The 18,143-nt window shown below is 54.5% G+C and overlaps 1 protein-coding gene across 2 annotated transcripts in view; it reads right to left on the bottom strand.

The window, feature by feature from the left end:
- CPT1A (carnitine palmitoyltransferase 1A) overlaps window positions 1-10,403 on the bottom strand; it is a 50,562-nt gene extending 40,159 nt beyond the window's left edge. For both annotated transcript variants that reach the window (XM_028117840.2, XM_028117841.2), the window contains exon 1: window positions 10,282-10,403. The gene's annotated coding sequence lies outside the window, so the exon portion shown is untranslated. The remainder of the gene's footprint in view (window positions 1-10,281) is intronic.
- Window positions 10,404-18,143: the final 7,740 nt, after the last annotated feature.

Below are 18,143 nucleotides of genomic sequence, written 5' to 3'. Positions count from 1 at the left end.
CGGGGGCGGGGGGGGGGGTGGGGAGAAGGCCAGCCATTCATTCATTCACGGACAACCAGGAATGAGGAGGGCCTCGAAAGAGCCCCAGGGAATTTTACTGTGCTACACGGCAGGACTGTTTTCTGTCCTACAAGTTTTAAATCTTAAGACGTCATGCACAGGGGCGCCTGGGTGGCTCAGTCGTTAAGCGTCTGCCTTCGGCTCAGGTCATGATCCCAGGGTCCTGGGATGGAGCCCCGCATCGGGCTCCCTGCTCGGCGGGGAGCCTGCTTCTCCCTCTCCCACTCCCCCTGCTTGTGTTCCCTCTCTCGCTGTGTCTCTCTGTGTCAAATAAATAAAATCTTAAAAAAAAAAAAAAAAAAAGACGTCATGCACACAGGTAACTACAGAATACCTATGAACCAGCCAGATCGCCCTGACATCGCCTGGTCTCCAACTCTCCGTTCCTGGGTCGGCCTCTGTGGAGGCCCTGGCCAGGCACGGCTGTCCTGTCACTCTGTCAGTGCAGCTGGGAACCCCAACACCCTGAGGAGGAAGAGGAAGGGCCCTGGGCCAGTTGGCAGGCCGGGCCTGCGTCTGGATGCAGGCCACGTGGGGCAGCCTCTTCTCTGTATCCCTACAACCTTCCAGGGCCGCAGCGAAGGCCACGGCACAGCAGGGCCCCGGGGGACCTGGTGAGCAGGCAGCACCCCCTCCCTGCCTCCTGGGGCTGCCAGGGGGCTCTGCCACGGCCCACAGGTGATACACAACTAAATTGCTAGCCTCTGTTAGTCTCTGGGCGCTGGCCTCCTTCAATGTCCTCCTCTTCCTGGAGAAGGCGACCAGGCACGTAGACTCTCGCAGTTTCTCGGCTCCAGCCGCTTGCCCCTCTCAGGGATCCTCAGGATTCTGAGCTGGGGGTCAGTGGTTCTTCTTCCAGCCCCTCTGCACCCCAGGAGTCAGCCCCCCACAGGTTACTGCCTGGGGCTTTAACTTGCACCTGCACACACGACTCTGCGTCTCATGCACACCTCCGCTCGACACTAAGGCGAATCGACCGCAGCAGAATCCCTCATCTTTCACACACCCTCACACGGTTTCTGCTACTGTAACACTGGCTGCCAGGCCCGGACACACACAGGCTGGAGTGTCCTCTCTCCGTGCCTCCACCCTGTGCTGGGTGCAAGCAGCAGAGCCTGATCATCTGGAAAGGTCCCCTGTCCCTGCACTGTTCCCCGCTGAGCACCCATCTACCTGGGTGTAAAGAGGTGGCTTCTCCGGGGACAAAGTATACATGGCATGACCGCTGGGATCCACCTTCTTGGCAGGATGCACACCTGCGCACCGAGTTCTCATGAGAACGTGGGCGAGAGAAGCAGAGAGGACGGGGGGCGGGGGGGGGGAGCGGTTTGCAAAGAAAACACGGACACATGAAAAGAGAGCTGAACTCCCCTTTCGGTCACTCATTTGTTCCCTGGAATCATCACCAAGCAACTCTCAGAGGCCTTCAGACCAGAAATCTGAGTGGGAGGGAACAGAGTGATCGCATAAGCACCTTCCGGGAGCACAAGCTGGCTGCCCCTCCCCCAGGTCTGGCTGGGCCCCCCAGGGAAGGCCCCTTGGGGACTATTCTTGATGTAAGGCCACCTCTCCCTCTGCACCTGCCATACCAGCTCAGGGGTAAACTGGAAGTGACCACGTGAGGCAGCAGCCCCCAGCTGCGTGGAGACGTGAAGAAATTTATCCGATGTGCCGAAGACAGAAAGCCCTCTCCGTCTATATGGTCTGGCAGGCTGCGGGGCTGAGGACCTGTTTGTTTTCCCGGGCACTGCAGACAACCCCTCGGGCAGCGTCAGGTGCAGAGCCCACCCGGGAGCCCCATCCCATGTGAGCTTGCACGAACCTCCTTGCCTGGAACATACCTGGGGGCCCCACCCCCAGGCTGAGCATGGCCACCATGTGATGATGTGACGTTAGAGATCATGAAGGCCACTCCAGGAGAGAGATCCTCCAAGGTCTGTGCCAGAGCGCTTAAGCATCTTACTCTAATCCGCTCTTGGAAAGACACCAAGATCCAGAGTAAGGCGCTCTGGTTGAGAGCAACGACCTATTTACCACAATTTTTATAAATTCACATCGCTGGTCTATTATGTGGCTGTTCCTACGGCTTCCCAAGCCCATTCCCCTGGTCCCCCACCTGGGCCAGGCCCCCCTGACCATGACCAGGGGGCCTGCTAACTCCAACTCACAGCTGGGGTGCCCTCTGCTCTTTTTCCATTCCCATGTCCCGGCTTCACACCTAGCTTCAAACTCCCCTGCTATAGGGCGGCCTTTGGGCCCACATGCCCAGAGAACAGATTCCTACCAGTTTCATTTGGTGATTCTCCTGACACTGGCTGGCAGGTGACTCTTCATTTAATCAATCCCAACGAAGGTGGGGGGGTGTCTCCAGGACACAAGTCCCTGTTCAACCCTGACTCCACTGAGGGCCACAGACAGCTCTCCAACACGGGATGCCAGGTGAACGATCTGGGAGGCGGGATGTTACACCACCTTGTTCAATTTCAGTCAGATTACTTTAATTCTGGTAACTCTGACCAGTGCCACTCCCTAAAGCTTTGGCCAATAAAATTGGTCTGTTTTCCAGATGTGCCTACTTTGTCCTTCCATCCTCCGCCTCCTCAATCAACTCTTTTTCACCATAACTCTCCAACTACAAGGTCAGTGGCCAGCCAATCACAACACCCGCCATCCCTAAGCCGGGTCCCCTCCCCCTCCAGGAGAAGACTGGCCCAGCACCCTCCCCACCCCTAGGATTCTGGGACAGGCAGTGGGCTAAGGAAAGGAGGTGAAAGGTCAGCACAATGCAAAGTGCTTAACCAGCTTCTAAAACAGGCCCGGGGGAAATTCAGATGTGGAAATCTCCTCCGTAATAAACAAACAATAAAACCTGCTATGTGACGTCCAACCAAAACATGCAATTAGGTGCTGTCCGAGGTCTTTCAACCAACAGATAAGGAGAGGAAGGTAACTAGGCAGATAGACTGATAACGGCATCCAGATTGGTCTCTGTGCTTTTAACAACGAAGGTACAAAATATTCCTTCTGCCAAACTGTTTGGCATGGTCTGGACAAGGTGATACGCATCTCACCCGCGTGACCCATTTCATTCCCACTAGAGATGGGCACTCATTTACCAAGGCGCAGACCAACGTGAGGGTGTCAAGACACCTGTCCAAGGTCACAGCCAGCAACCAGCAGAGCTGGGGATCAGACTCACGTCCAGCTCCAAACCCCACATGCTCACCTGCCAAGTTAAGTGGTAGGTACTCCATTAAAAGTTCCACGCAAGAGTCCTAAAGCTACACAAATATAAAATTAGGTCACTCCGTTGTAACCGAAACGATGTGACTGCAGTCAGCAATAAAACTACAGTAACTACAAACACGACGGGTGCCAACGCTAAAATTATTCGCAGGCACCAGTCTCTCCACGAGAGTTGCACAATTTACTCACACACAGGGGCAGTGGGCCCTGCCTGCTATTAAAGTCCGGCAAAGAGCGGCCCCCTCCCCTCTAGCGGTCAGCAGCTGCTGCACTGGGACTCCTCAGAGGAAAGGTTACCCACAGGAAGCAACGGCTTAGCGTTGCATGAACACCAGGCAGGGTCTCCAGGAGCACAGCCTGGACCCCTCACCAGAGAGGAAGCTGGGGGCCTGGATGACACTCGGGCCACCCCCCTGGAAAAACTCTCGAGAGGAGACACCGCGGGCAGAGTCTGCAGCCTGGTCTCTCCTGGAGGACAGAGCAGTGGTCTATTCTTCCGAGGTCCAGCGACCGGGGCCTGGGAGGGTTCTGCTCGGCTACACAAAGCTGGCTCCGTCTCCAGGGTGGCTAACGTTCCTGCCAAGTAGGGCTACCAAGGTGGCACCCAGGCCAGCCTCAGTGTTGTTCCCCGCGTCACTTCAAGGAAAATACCCGGAAGGCTCTGGAAAGCTATCATGGAGCCCAGGGGGTTTCCCCAGACCTGCATGTGGAGCAGGGCTCACGACTTTATTCAGGTTCCTTCTTGCTCCTTCGGTATTTAGTATTCCCGCTATCGTGTTCACAATTAGGGTGAGAAGTTAGGGCAGGCAAAAATTAGCAATAAAGGGAAGATCCACAGAAAGGGCCCCTCTCCACCTGTGTGTAGGCGTATACACTCTCTGAGCCACTTCCAGACGGGATTCTCCATAATTGCATCTTGTGTTTTCTCAGTAAGTGTTACACAAATACAGATCATTTCCCTAACCCGACAGAGGCACCTTAGAAGCAAGAATGGGAGACTCAAAACTCACTCGACGTCTCTGGGAAGGCTTCATGTACAAGAAAGGTGCAAGAACTGTCATTAATGAAATGTTGTCTCTTGAATTCATAACAGGGCATTCCACATTTGCACTAATTAACTGGCCATACATTTAATGTATTGCGGTGAAGTATATCATAACACACCATTCATATTTATGGGCTAAATATGCAGAGTCAAGGCAGATTATAGAGGGAATTCTGAATCATTATACTTTGTTTTACGGCTCCAGAAAAACACAGGTTCTGCCCACTGAGCTACTGTTAAAATAAAGCAAGTTCAAATTTATACCTGATATTGCCCCACTTCAGTAAGTAATAAACTAATCAGATAAATATAGAGAAATATGATCTGAGCAAGAGCAAAGAATTCAGGAAATGTCACTGGGGGTCACTTTTTTAAAAAAAGACTTTATTTATTTGAGAGAGAGAGAAAACGCAAGCGGGGGGAGGGGCAGAGGAAGAGGAAGAAGCAGACTCCCCCACTGAGCCTTGAGGTGAGGCTGAACCTAGGACCCTGAGATCAGGATCCGAGATAAAGGCAGATGCTCAACGGACTGAGCCACCCAGGAGCCCCACCAAAGGTACATTTTTATAAAGAAAATACAGAATGTCTAGGCAGGCCCCAATTACCCGCTCTATCCGTTCAGGTATTTTTCTCCAGATGCATACCCATAAGCACCTGCCTCCAGCCACACCAACAGCGGTCCTGCTGCTGGAAGAGACCCCTGAACCTCTCCTCATACCAGGACATTGCTCCCACAAATCTTCCTAAAACCAGGGGCAGGGTGGATTTCCCATGCATGTTCTCCACCTTTACACCCAGAAGCGCAACTGAACTCGTCAAGCCCCAGTCCCAGTCCAGGGACTGGAGAGCTCAGTCGTATCCATAAAAACCTGCCTGCGGCCATGGTATTATCTGCTAGAACCCGTGCCCATTTCGCACCCTTGAAACTATGTTCACATCTGGCCTCTTACCGGATCCCCTCCTATGAGACAGAGCGACAGGTGTCAGAGGCACCATTCGACAGATGAGGAACTGGAAACCCAGAAACACACGCGGCTGATTCAGTGTCACATCCAGCGGGCGGGGGGGGGGGGGGGGGGCTCTAACACCCAGGCCCTCGGCCTGCACAGGGGTCTGGGAAGCAGCCTGTTACAAGGACAGAGCACAAGCTTTGGAGAACACAGATCTGGACTTGAATTCCAGCTCTGCCACGTACTCAGCCTGTGTGTGTGTGTATGGGAGAGAGAGAAAGAGAGACAGAGACAGAGACAGAGAGAGACAGAGACCTTGAGCAAATGTCATCGCCTTATCCTAAGATTGTTTCCTGGTACATAAAGCATGCAGAATATCCACTCCTCACATCAAGTGATGGACCCAACACCACATTACGCCTTTAACGCAGGAACACAGTGTACCTTCCCAACCACAGTCCCACGCTCCAGGAACGTGGGCTTCCATGTGGATCTGCCTCCTCCTTCGTAACACTAGACCCCTTCCCACTCACTCTCCCCTCCCCCTCCCACACGCTGCCGCATCTGATACCTCCCAGACCATCTAACTTTGGCATTCAGCTTGTAGCAGGGCTCCTGGTTCATTTCTAGGATACCTTATTGTACTTCCCGCTGTGCAACAGGGCGTGTTTGAAAAAACAGAAAGAAACCAAAACTCTTCACGTTAAGTCTTTTTAAGGGCAGCAGAGGAGCTGACATTTAGGAAAATTAGTGACAGATGCATTATCTCATAAACGAGGAAGGCTTTCATAAGAAATAAAGTCTGAGTTCTAGCCTAAGACAATTTCTTAAAAGCAAGGTTATTTTATGTTTGCTTTTAATATAAACATGTATTACTTTTTAGTGGGGCAGTGGGAGGAGATGGGAGGGGCTTCTAAATTGAAGGAATTAACCCCTAGCTTGACTCCTCAGAAACCTGACATCCCCGGTCCTCGTGAGGCCGATTTCCCACCAAGGCATCATTAACAACAGAGGTGTGTGCAATGGGAATCAAGAGCCCCAAGGCCCCGGCGGAAGCCGGTATACTGGTGGGAGGAGGGGGTCACTAGTCCCTTGATGTGGGAAGTAACAAGCTTGCAGGTCTCCCACCCAGAAATCCCTGACCATGGTAACAAGGCAAAGCAAGGGCACTGAGTGGAAGAATCCAACAGCTTCCTTCCTCTGCTCCTCGCTTCCCTCGCCCGTATGTCCCTGCCCGAGGACGCCCCCCCCGCCCCCCCCCCCCCCCCCCCGGCATCAGAAGGCTGCAGCAATCCAGCCGAGAAAGGGTCTCAAGCATTCTTCCAGCTGATAAATATCTGAATTCCCACTATGGCTCACAGGAATGAGGAGGAAGGCGAGTTTAAGAACCATATGGGAAGCAAAGGTAGCAGGTGGAACTTAGGGACACTCAGGTTCCTGGGATGGGTGGGTCAACCACCACCCTCGAGGTATGGAGTCCTCTCTTTTTTACCTAAATAACTGGTGTCCAACAAGTACTGGATAATCTTTCCCAAGGACAGCAGCGGCCACCGTATGTCCCAACCCTCCACGGTGGCAAATATCACACTGTACACCCAGAGACGAAAGCCTACCTCAGCCGCAATATTTCTCTCAATTATTAACTTCCAAAAACATTCCTAGGCAGAAAAACAACCCACACAACATTAAAGGTGGACATTCCGGAGCACTGAGGGTCCAAATCACCTTAACCCAAAAAGGTCAGGTGGCTTCAGCCCAGGGTCTGCTGGGAACCCAAGGTCCACCCAGTATTTGCATGGGGTAAAAGGTGAAGTTCACAAGAGAGAACAGAGTGTCAGAAATCAACAAGCAGAACATATTCCTTACTTGCGTTAATTAAGAGACAAAAAAAAAAAAACAACACGACCTGTACAGCCTAAACTATTTCTACAGGCATCAAAAAGACCGTTAGGGTGGTTGTCTCTGGAGCGGGGACCCAGGTGCGGAGGCCAACTCTGCGCTTTGTTCCCATATGCACCGCCTTCATTTTGGACCGTGTGCTTGTATTACTTATCTTTAAAACAGCAAAGTCCCCGCGGGAGAAGCTCAGGAGTGGCTCAAACCATTTGGGAAAAAGAAGCCTCGTTAAAGTAAGGGACGGAGAATCTCCGAAACACACTCTAAACATGCCGATTTTATTTTAACCTTAAAAAGCACCAATTCTTCCGGAAGTGAAGCTGAGGCTTCCAGCAGCAGAACTCCGGCCTGCCAGCAATAACCACGCAGAATGACTAAACCTCTTCTCCAACAAAGGAAAAACTGCTCCGAATCAAAGTGCAGAACCAGCCCCGGGCCTGAGCGGGCGCGCGTTTCCGCCTCCCACCTTCCCACCGCCCTCGAAGCTCAGGCTTGCGTCTTTAATTGCTCGCCTGGAACGCGTCCTCGAGGGCACGGCCGGCAGCTGCGGCTGGCGCGCCCCGCCCCGCCCCCCACCGCGAGCGTCACGTGACGGCTGCGAAAAGTAGGGGAAAGGTTAACACGAGCCCCGCCCCCGGCCAGGCGCGTCCCAGGCGCTCAGATCCTGTTCCACCCGCCCGGCTCGGAGAGACCTTCCGGAGCGAGCTGGCGCGCGTCGCCGGCGCTGCCATCCTCCTCCCCCGGCGACACGCAGCGCCTCTCCCTGGGAAGGACGAGCCCTGCGGGGCCAACCCTGGGGACAGTTAAGGGCTTAGTGCGCCCGATGCCATCCCCCAGCGGCACCGCGCCCCGGCGCGCCCAAAGCGCGTCCGGAAGGGACTCGCTGCGAAGCCCAAGGAAAAATGAACAGTGTTTCTATGAATGGGCACGAGGGACCAGGGTTGCGTAAGCGCGGGCCCTCCCCCGGGACTCCCCGGAGGCCCAGGCTTGACCGCTGGGTTACCACTGGTCCAGGGTCGGGCCAAGGACGGCGGCAGCAGGGACACCAGGTTTATTCCCTTGGTCTCTGGGTTAGGCCCCTTGTTTTCAGTACAAACTCAAAAGGTTATTTTGGCCTGTGCATGATGCCAATTTCTGCCACTCTGATACGAAGCATGTGCACTCCCAAAGATGGCCCTTTTCTCTGATTCATTCCAGCAGATGGGAGTTCAGCGTGCGAGGTCAGGTCTAGCAACGCCTCACCGGAAGGAAACCGGTCCTCTATAGGCGAAAGGAGCACCCCCCACCCCCCGGCGCTCAGAGGCAGAACCACCCAAAACCCGCGCTCTGAGGGCTGCATCCAGTTCGTATCAGACACGGTGGCCCCAGAGGACTTAGAACCGGACACCGCCTCGCCTCAACGATCAGCACGCTCATCAGCATTAACGTCCTCCTCTGTCCGCCACGCTTATCTCGAGTCACCTTAAATACTTTAGAAAGGCGGGGGGGGGGGGGCAGAGGGGGTGATGTTTGCTGGCACAAATAGAAGACCAGTGAGTTCGGCCATGTTTTAATCACTCGGTTTGAGGTTCAGAAGAAAATAAACACGCCTGAATATCTGGAATGACCAGAAACCGGACGCCGGTGCAAGAAGATGGTGTAACAAAATACACGTTTCAAAAAGGTTAAACAGATTTTCATTTTATCCGGTAACTTACAAAGTTACCAGTTTCCCACAACAATCGGCCCTTAAAATATTTTAACAACACGGGGAGCACAAGAGGAACCGAAAGCCTTGTTCTGAGTAGGGAGTACTGAGTCTGTTCTGTACTGAACCTGGTTAATTACTCGGGATTTTTAACTCCTTAAAAAAGGCAAGGTTGGGCCTCACCTTCGTTCCCTTCAGCTGGAACGAAAGCCAACCACCAATTTACATTACAAAGACGCTGACCCACGGCCTTGCTGAACAAAACGAAAGGAACCGGTCTGGCGGTAGGCTCGCCGAGGGAGCTGAGGTTAGGGGATGCGTCCGTCGGGGCCCGGGTCGCTCCGCCGCCCTGACCGCGCCGTCCGGGCTCCCGGGCCAAGGGAGCCTAGGCCCGGTCACGTGACGCCCCTCCCCCACCCCCGCGCGGCGGCTCGGGGGCCCGGCGCGACCTTGGGCAGACTCTCCGCGCCCACCTGCCCTGCGCCCAGCGCCTCCCCAGGGGGTGGGGGGCGCTCGCAAGCGGGGACCCCGGCCGAGCGCCCCTATCTCGATCCCGACTGGCTCTCGGATCGCGCCGGGAGCCCCGCGTCAAGGGCGTGTCCCGACGGCTGCAATGCGGGGGCAGCCGCGGGGAAGAGGGTGGACGGCGCACCGGGGAGTCCTGAGGCCCCAGAGTCCCTCTAGCTCCCACTTGGGACCAGCCCGCGACCCCAGGACGGTCCCCCAGACCCAATCCACCCCCGGAGGAGGAAGGGATGCGGCGGGATCGAAAGGGGGGTTGGTGGCGCCCCGCCAAGTTCAGAAGGCCAAGCATCCCTCCTGCAGCCTCAGCGACCCTCGGACGGACCCCCAGACCCAATCCATTCCTAAGAGAGGGGTGGGATGAGAGGAAAAGGGAGCCGGCGTCCCTCGTGGCCCCAGGCCCGAGGCATCCTGCCAAATCCAGAGACCCAAGCATCCCTCCAGCTCCTGCACTGTACTGGCGGGCCGACCAACCCTCGGGCGTACCCCCAGACCCAATCCACTCCTGGGAAATGGGAAGTCCAGAGCTTGGCGCATCCTGCCAAGTCCGGAGGGTTGAGCATCCCTCCCGCTGCCGCACCAAACCCGCACGGGAGGACCCCGCGCAGATCGGCCCCCGGGCGGACGCCCCCGACCCAATCCACGGCGGGAGGTGGGGAGTCCCTGCCGCGCTCCCATTTTGGGCTCCTGACGAACTCCGCCGTCCGGGGGGGGGGATGCTGGGGGTTCCCCTCCGCGCCGCCGTCCCCGCCCCCGCCTGGGTCCCGGCCCTGGCAGTCCCCGCGCGCCCCACCCTGGAGCCCGCCGCAGCCCGCAGGCCCGCGCCCGCTCGCCCGCCCGCCGTCCCCGCGCGCGCAGCCTCGGCCCAGCCTTACCAAGTCAGCGAACGGAGGCGCGGTGGCGGCGGCGGCGGCGGCGGAGGCGGCAGCGCACTGAGAGCCACAGAGCGAGAGCCAGAGGCTGGAGGGCCGCGGGCGAGGCCGAGTGCACCCGACGCCGGCCGCCGCCGATTGGCTGAAGCGTGCGGGGCTGCGGTGCGGGCGGGGCTGAGGCTCCCCGCGCGGGGCGGGCGGGGGGGGGGGCGGGACCTGGACGGGGCGGGGCCTTGGCGGCTCCTAGGGGAGCCTGTCAGGTGAGGAAACTGAGGCTGCTGGGGGGCACGCCGCCTCCGCCTCTGCCAGCATGGGGCCCAGGGCGAGATTCCTCACCCTGGAGACTCTGTTTTCTCATCTGAAAAATGGGCCAACTCATTTGGGCCAAGCCCATAAAAGCGCTTAGCATGGTGCCTGGCTCAGGCTAGCCCTTTACAGCCATTGCCGCCTATAATCCTCAAAGCACCCCCTATAAATAGCTGATCCCAGCCGGGGCTGCGGAAGGATCACTAACTTGCGCACGATCACACAGCAAAGAAAATGGATCCGACGTTGGGGCCAGGTCTGACTCCAGAGCCCAAGCCCCAAATCGGACCTTATCCCCGGAGTGACAGCTGAGGCGATCCGGAGGCAGCGTGGCTCGCGGAGCCAACACGCGCTACTGCGAATTCCCGCGACCGTTCTGAGCCTCCTCATCTAACTGGGAGAAAAATACCTCCCTCGGGGGCTTTGATAAGATTTGGCAAATTAATGGCGCCTTAAGCACTGTAGGTGCCAGGAAAGACGTGCCTGGAGGTGGGGACAGAGTGACCGAGAGACCCTTGTGTGGGTCACTGAACTCAGGAGAGGGGCCAGGAGTGGACACTGCTCACTGGCAGATCCCAGGAGTCTAGGCCCAAGGCGGGGGACAGGGCGCTCAGGAAAGACGGGGCAGTGTTTCCCCCCACCCCCACCCCCGCCCCTTCCCTCTCTTCATCTGCAATGCTCCCAGGTCCTAGCTGGTGGTCCTGCATACAGCAGGTGCACCATAAATGCATAAATGCAGTTTTATGAACAGAGACCCGGCTCTCCTAAAGGTCGATGACTTCTTCTGGCTATCAAAAATCCACGCTTGCCGCCATCTTTCGCTCTGTATTATTTGGTGATTACCACTGCAAAGTTTAGAAGAGAAAATGAAAGTTCCCTCTTGTTCCCGCCCCCCACTGCCACTGCTATGGTTAACTATTGGTACACACTCTCTGGGCTGTTTTAAATGAAGTCATAGGCTAGGTACTGTTTCTAACACTCTTGTTTTCCCTTGGCTTATGTCGTGGACAGAGTTCCCTGCGGAGACGGAGATGACCTCCTCTTTCGCAGTGTTCAACGCGCCCCGTGGACACTTAGACCCCCTTTTCACCATTGCAGGAATAAAGAAACCTGCCCCAGCTTGTCGGCGTGCCTCTTTGAGCTCTGGTTTCTCTTTATAGGAGCAACCAAGTCAGAGAGCAGGCACCTGTGACATTTTGGTGACATATTGGTGTCACTTGCTGAGCCACCCGCAAAAAAGCTTACTAACTAAGATCTATTCCCACCGAGGCGGGGCAACTGAGCCGGCTCCAGGAGCTCGTCAGCGCCGTCCCTCACTCTCCGTTCTTTTCATCTTTGCCCATCTTTAAAGGAGAGGGTGTAGATAACGCTCCTTATTTTAATTTGCATTTCTTTGAAGTTAGAAATTGGAGATTTCCTGCCGCTGCTGGCTCCTGTCTGGCCCCGGAGGGGTCCCAGGCTGCGACCCCCTCCCCTCCCTCCAATATTTCGGGGCCCAAGAAAGCAGGTGGGCTGGGCCAGGGCCCACCTGCACAGAGCGTGCGGCTGCCCGGCACCTGCGTCCTCTGCTCCACAATCATAGCACACAGGCCTTCCTGGCTTGTGCCTTGGACTCTCACCCTCACCTCAAATGCCCTTCCCTCCTTTCCCTGGAACCCCGTGTTTAGGTCCCGGCCCAAGGTCACTTTCTTCTTCACTCGAGTCCCGCCATGCACCCCCCCCCCGGGATTAGTCCCGCACCCCATATGTTCCCAGGGCTCTGCGGCCTTGACTGTGCACCCCTCCCCGCGCGCCGCCTCGGTGCCACCTGCAGGCCAGGCGAAGCAGGGCCAAGGGTAGGACCGCGGTCCGCGGGGCCACTGGGTCACCACAATCCCCTGTGCCCCGGTGACTGGGCTCTCGGGCTGCCCTAAGCGAGCCCAGGCCCACCAGCAAGCAGTTCCAGCCAGAGCGTAGAGACTTCATTCCCCTCCCCGGGCTCCGCTCCCCGGGACTGCAGCTCCCCAGGGCGGCTTGGTAGCCGCTATTAACAAAAAGCCCAGGAACGAGGCCCCCGGGGAGCTCTAGGCCTGTCTGATCCTGTGTTCCCTTTGGGCCAAAAATATCTCAGAGTTGGCCTCAGAAACTGGAGTAATCTTTCTCAAGCTCTGTTTGTTTGGTTTTTTTTGTTTTTGTTTTGTTTTTTCAATTTTTTCCCCGGTTTGAATGGAACATACTGTAGCCGCTGCCTATTGTGGCTATAAGGAAACCTTTTTTTTTTTTTTTAATGCACCTACTCTACTATCTTTATTATCACTAAGAAATCCCCCTCTTTGTTTTACTCTAAAAATACCTTTTTATGGAAAAATTCAAGCATATAAAAATTAGCGAGATCAGTATCATAAAGTCCTGGATAACCAAACAAAACAGGTTCAACAATTACTAAGCGAGGGCCAAACTTGTTTGTCTCTACCCCAGCCACTGCCTCTGGATTTCTTTAAAGCAAATCCAGAAATCCTACTGTTCTGTCCACACATTCTTGAGCGCAGATCTCTAAAAGATAAAGGTTCTTTTAAAAAAAAAAAAAATCCCCCCCCCCACAAAATATACCCTCAATACCATTGTCCAACCTAAAATAGCAGAACAATTCTGATACAAAACTTGTAAGGCCCTCTCGGGCTGCCAAGAGTACAGCTGAGTTCCACTCTCCTGCCAGCCCGGCTACTTGTTGGCAGCTCCCAGCAGAGAGATTCTGATCCCAAAGCATGTGAGTCTTCTTGGAACTCAGCTCTCGCTTCCCATAGGAAACAATTTTGTAATCCCAGAGTTCTGTGCTTCTCGCTCCTCTCCAGAGCTTGGAACCCCTTTGAACTTGACCCTTGAGCCGCTGTAGGTAGTGGGCAAATAGCAGTGGTCCCAGGTCAGGTGGCAATAATGTTTGCTCAGCCAGCATCACTGGGGTTTGGTGAGGACAACATGAGGTAATGCAGATGCAAGCAAACTGGACCGAAGCAGCTCGACCGTGTGCCAGTGATAGGAACTCCTAGCAACTACCAAAGGTATTCTTAATTAAATAGGCTTGCTCTATGACCCAGTAATCCTGCTGCTGTGTATCCACTGGGAAGAAATGAGAGCACATGTCCATGCAATGACCCCTGGTGTAGGAATGTTTACAGAAGATTCACTTGGGCGCCTGGGTGGCTCAGTTGGTTAAGCGGCTGCCTTCGGCTCAGGTCATGATCCTGGAGTCCTGGGGTCGAGTCCCGCATCGGGCTCCCTGCTCGGCGGGGAGTCTGCTTCTCCCTCTGACCCCGGCCCCTCTCATGTGCTCTCTCTATCTCATTCTCTCTCTCTCAAATAAATAAATAAAATTTAAAAAAAAGAAGATTCACTTAAAGGGACAAAAATCCAGAAACAACCCAAATGGCCATCAACATAAAATGGATAAATACATTGTGTTTTCCATAGAGTGGAATATAAGCAGCAAGAAAAAAGAAGAAACCGTTAACATCCGCGCACACGGGGACGAATCCTACAGATCCTAGGTTGCGCGAAAGAAAGCCAAACACACATAATATTTCTATGCTGTATGATTTCTACAACAAGTGGTGTATATTAACTGCAGTGATGGGTATTGACTGAGAAACACAGGAAGGAGCCCACAGGGGAGCTCAGTGGGGTAATGTGAAAATTCAAGGCTCTGTATGCCTAGGATGATGCACTTGTTCCTTGCTACCTGCGTGTTAGGCCTCAATTTTAAAAATTAAAAAAATCAAGGGGCTCCTGGGTGGCTCAGTTGGTTAAGCATCTGCCTTCGGCTCAGGTCATGATCCCAGGGTCCTGGGATGGAGCCCCGCATTGGGCTCCCTGCTCAGTGGGAAGCCTGCTTCTCCCTCTCCCTCTGCCCCTCCCTACCCCGCCCCCCCCCCCGCTCCTGCTCTCTCTCTCTGTCTCTCAAATAAATAAAATCTTAAAAAAAATTAAAAATTACAAAGTTGGATCACCTGGGGAGGCAGCAGTGTTAGAGGGGAGAGGAGGAGAGGCCGCTCTTGCTGGTGCAGGGAGAGCAGCAGGGACAGTGTCCAGAGCCTGGGAGGTGGCGAAGCTGTGGGCAGGAGTGGCAAAGGAGGCCTGCACACCCCATCCCCCCACCTTCCTCCCCACTCCTCCTCCCTGTCCTGCTGCCCACGCCTCCCCTCCAAGGCTAAGACTCCTCTCTGTTTCCTCTGCACTTGGAAGGAGCCAGCGCCCCGATGGGCCCATTGTAGGCACAAGGAAGGGCGGCCAAAGTTCGCCTTCCTGGGGAGGCATCACAATAAAGAAGAGCCGTGGCCGGGGAGTGGGCACGCCTGGCCACCAGCCTGGGTCGGCCGCTGGCTGGCTGCGTGGGCATCTCAGTCCCCTGTCTGGGCCTCAGTTCCCTCACCTACACAGATGAGGACGTGGTGCTCACTCGGCACTAAGCACAACCTTCTCACCGCTGCTGCTTCTTTCCAGAAGCAGTAATTCTAGCGGCTTAACAGTGTGAAATCCAGAACCAGACGGCCTGGGTTAAAACCCTGACTCTCCCACTCGCCCCACTGAGTGATCCTAAGCTCTCTGGGTCCTCATCCATAAAATGGGGAGAGTAATCGAAGCAGTCTTGGAGAGTCTGAATGAAAATGACATGAGTAACTGATGGGATGTGCTTAAATGTCCCCAGGACACAGTAGGTGCCATGCAAGCGTTAGCTATGAATAGTAGTTTCCCTCCGTGGAGCCTCTATTTTAAAAGTTTTTGTTTGTAAACAGTAAAATGTGATCAATGAATAACTCATTTCCTGATTTATTAATCAGAAATGCAGATACGATCGCAAGCCAAAGCTCACGATGAACGTGAGGTCCAGTCACGCTTTCAACAGATGTTTATACCAAAGTCCAGATTGCCAAGATCTGACGCATTGCCGGGCACGGACAAAAAAAAAAAGTTGGGCCTTTTGAACCACACAGTTTCATTTCAAATAAACGTGGACCCTCTTTAAGCCTTTTTATAAAGGTCAGAATAGTTCAAGGGCCACCATTGTGACTTCGGCTCCCAGTCATCTCCCAGGTCCCCGCTACCCCAGCCTGCCTGGAGAGTGTGCACTGGGGCCGAACCTGAGCTTCTTAGGTGTGACCAGAGCAGCGTGCTGGCCATGAAGCTGGTGACAGCTCAGTGGGTGCTCCTGGAAGTCGGCAGCTCGACTGGTCCCCAGCTGGAGGCGGAACAGCCTGGACCCTGGGACCTCAAAGATGGGGAAGAGGTGACCCTCCTGTAGTGCCTGTTAGCAGATGCCTGAATATCCAACTGGGGGCATTGGCAGAAGACTTCTGTGTCAAGAAGCAAATTCCCCCTCTTTGGAGGGAGAAGGAGATGGGCAGCTAGTACCTTGGGTCAATAGCTTTTATGCCTGTGGGGAGGGTCACCAACGAACATCTGCTCCCAGCTACAACACTTTGCCCAGAAGAATGCATGCACACCAACAGTGGGAAATAATTTCAGTCTTGGACCTTCCCAAGCCCATTGACAAACTCCCAGCTCAGACAGGTGAAGAAAACTCATCTGAAACTCAGAAATAAAGCAAAAGGATATTTGACTTCTTTCACGGCTCATCGTCTAACAGGATTCGCTTCCTCTCCTGGAAGCGTATCTTGACCAGGCCCCAGACTATACTAAGTAACATGTTAACCGGTAGATTTTCATCCAAGAGAAATGCAAGGGATTTCTGTTGGTAGGGAAAAAAAAAAAATGTATTCCCCAAAGTTATGGTTTCATCGCCCTATAGGATGTTAAGCAGTTTTGGACCTATTTAGGAAAAACTCGGATTTTTGTCCACCTGCCTGTGTAGGGAAAATGCAGTTCTCCCGGCTGTGTGTCTCTTCTCTGTGCATCTCCTTTACTCCCAGAGCTCTTTGCTTCTGACACTTCCGGGCACCAGACCACCGCTGCCCAGAGAGCATCAGATCCCACAGGTTAAGGGCTCAATCCCACAAGATGCCCCCTGTCCCCACCACTTCAGATGACAAGGTGACATGTCACCCGTGTTCTGACCAAACTGTTATGGAGGTTCCAAAGACCCTTCCTCGGGCCCGATTAATGTGCTAGAGCGGCTCGCAGAGCTCAGGGAAACACTTACTTAGCTTTACTGGTGTATTAGAGGGCATTACAAAGATGCTGATGAACAGCCTGATGAGGAGGCACATGGGGCAAGATCTGGAGCTTCTGTCTCCTTGGCTTTGGGGTGCGTCACCCTCCAAGTGGGGGTGTGTTCACCAGCCCGTGCTATTGGGATTTTGTGGCGGCTTCCTCCACTTCTAGCCCCTCTGTGTTCTCTGAAGGAGGGGGCTGGGCGGGTGGGGGAGGGGGAGGCGAAAATTCCAGGCTTCTCATCATGGCTTGGTCTTTCTGCTGACCTGCCAGCCCCCGTCCAGGGGCCCGCCCAGAGGCGCCTCACAGATAGTCCTAGTCATCTTCTTGCTTAGGAGTTTGCAAGGATTTCAGGAGATCTGCAGGGACGGGGTGGCGGGGTGGGGGGCAGAAACCAACATACGTGCTTTCTGCTATCTCACAGAACCGAACTGGTTTCCGAGCTGTCGTCTTCCAGCTTTCTCCTCTGTCAGAGCTTCTGGACTCAGCCCCTAGAATCCTCCACCTTTGAACTGCTTTGCCATCCTGCTGGGTCCCTCGCTGATAAATTTAAATCTTTGACATTTGCTCACTTTGTATTTGAGAGTTGCGTTTTTGACTTACTGGAAATCCTATCTGACACACATTACTGTGCCTGAGAGCCCGATGCCTTTCTGAGAGCTGACACTTGGTGCCGAGCATCTCAGGGAATGAACGGGGTGGGGGGGGGGCTCAAATGTTCTTGGGACTCTGGGGTCTCTGGTAGTAAATGGGCTCACTTCTCAGGCCACCTGAGATCAAACCTCTCCGAGGTCGGAGACACTGAGACAGCTGCTGGGGGCGGGGGGGCGCTCTTTTTGCCCATAGCATCCTCCTGCAACAGTGCAACCCTAGGGGAGACCTTGCTGGGAAAGAGTTGGGGGCACCCATATCTATGAGCCCCCCCCGGACCAGCAGAGGCCACCTGGCAAGCCGTGGGACCGTGTGTACAAGACCCACACTTTGTACAGTGCCATTCCACTCACATGTGCTGCTATCCTCACGTTTCCACTGTATTTTCCTTTAAAAAGCCCAAGGATGACTAGAAATATCAGGGCCTGAGGAAAGCACTGGTTCTACCCTGCCTGGCGACACCTTTCTTTGGTCCACATCTCAAGCAGGAAATACTTCCAGATTCTGGGTTTAAGACAGAGCATATATATCTGCTTCCCATGCTCCACAGATCAACTGGTCTCCAAGTACTGGCCTGCCCCGATTTCTGCTCCGGGCTAGTCCCTTCCTATTCTGAGCAGGCCCTCCTTGTTTATAAAAGCAGAGTCAAATAAACGAACTCATCAGTGGAGCTTTCTCCCAGGGGTGGGAGAACTTTTAAGCATCTATTGAGCACCTGCTGCATGCCAGGCAACAAGCTAACAAGGGACTGACAGTAGACTGTG

This window comes from Eumetopias jubatus, unplaced genomic scaffold (assembly GCF_037043125.1).
Source record: "Eumetopias jubatus isolate StellerSeaLion01/CBP00866 unplaced genomic scaffold, mEumJub1_p1.0 scaffold_13, whole genome shotgun sequence".
In the NCBI taxonomy this organism is placed as follows: Eukaryota; Metazoa; Chordata; class Mammalia; order Carnivora; family Otariidae; genus Eumetopias; species Eumetopias jubatus.
This window is presented reverse-complemented; position numbering and strand designations above follow the sequence as displayed.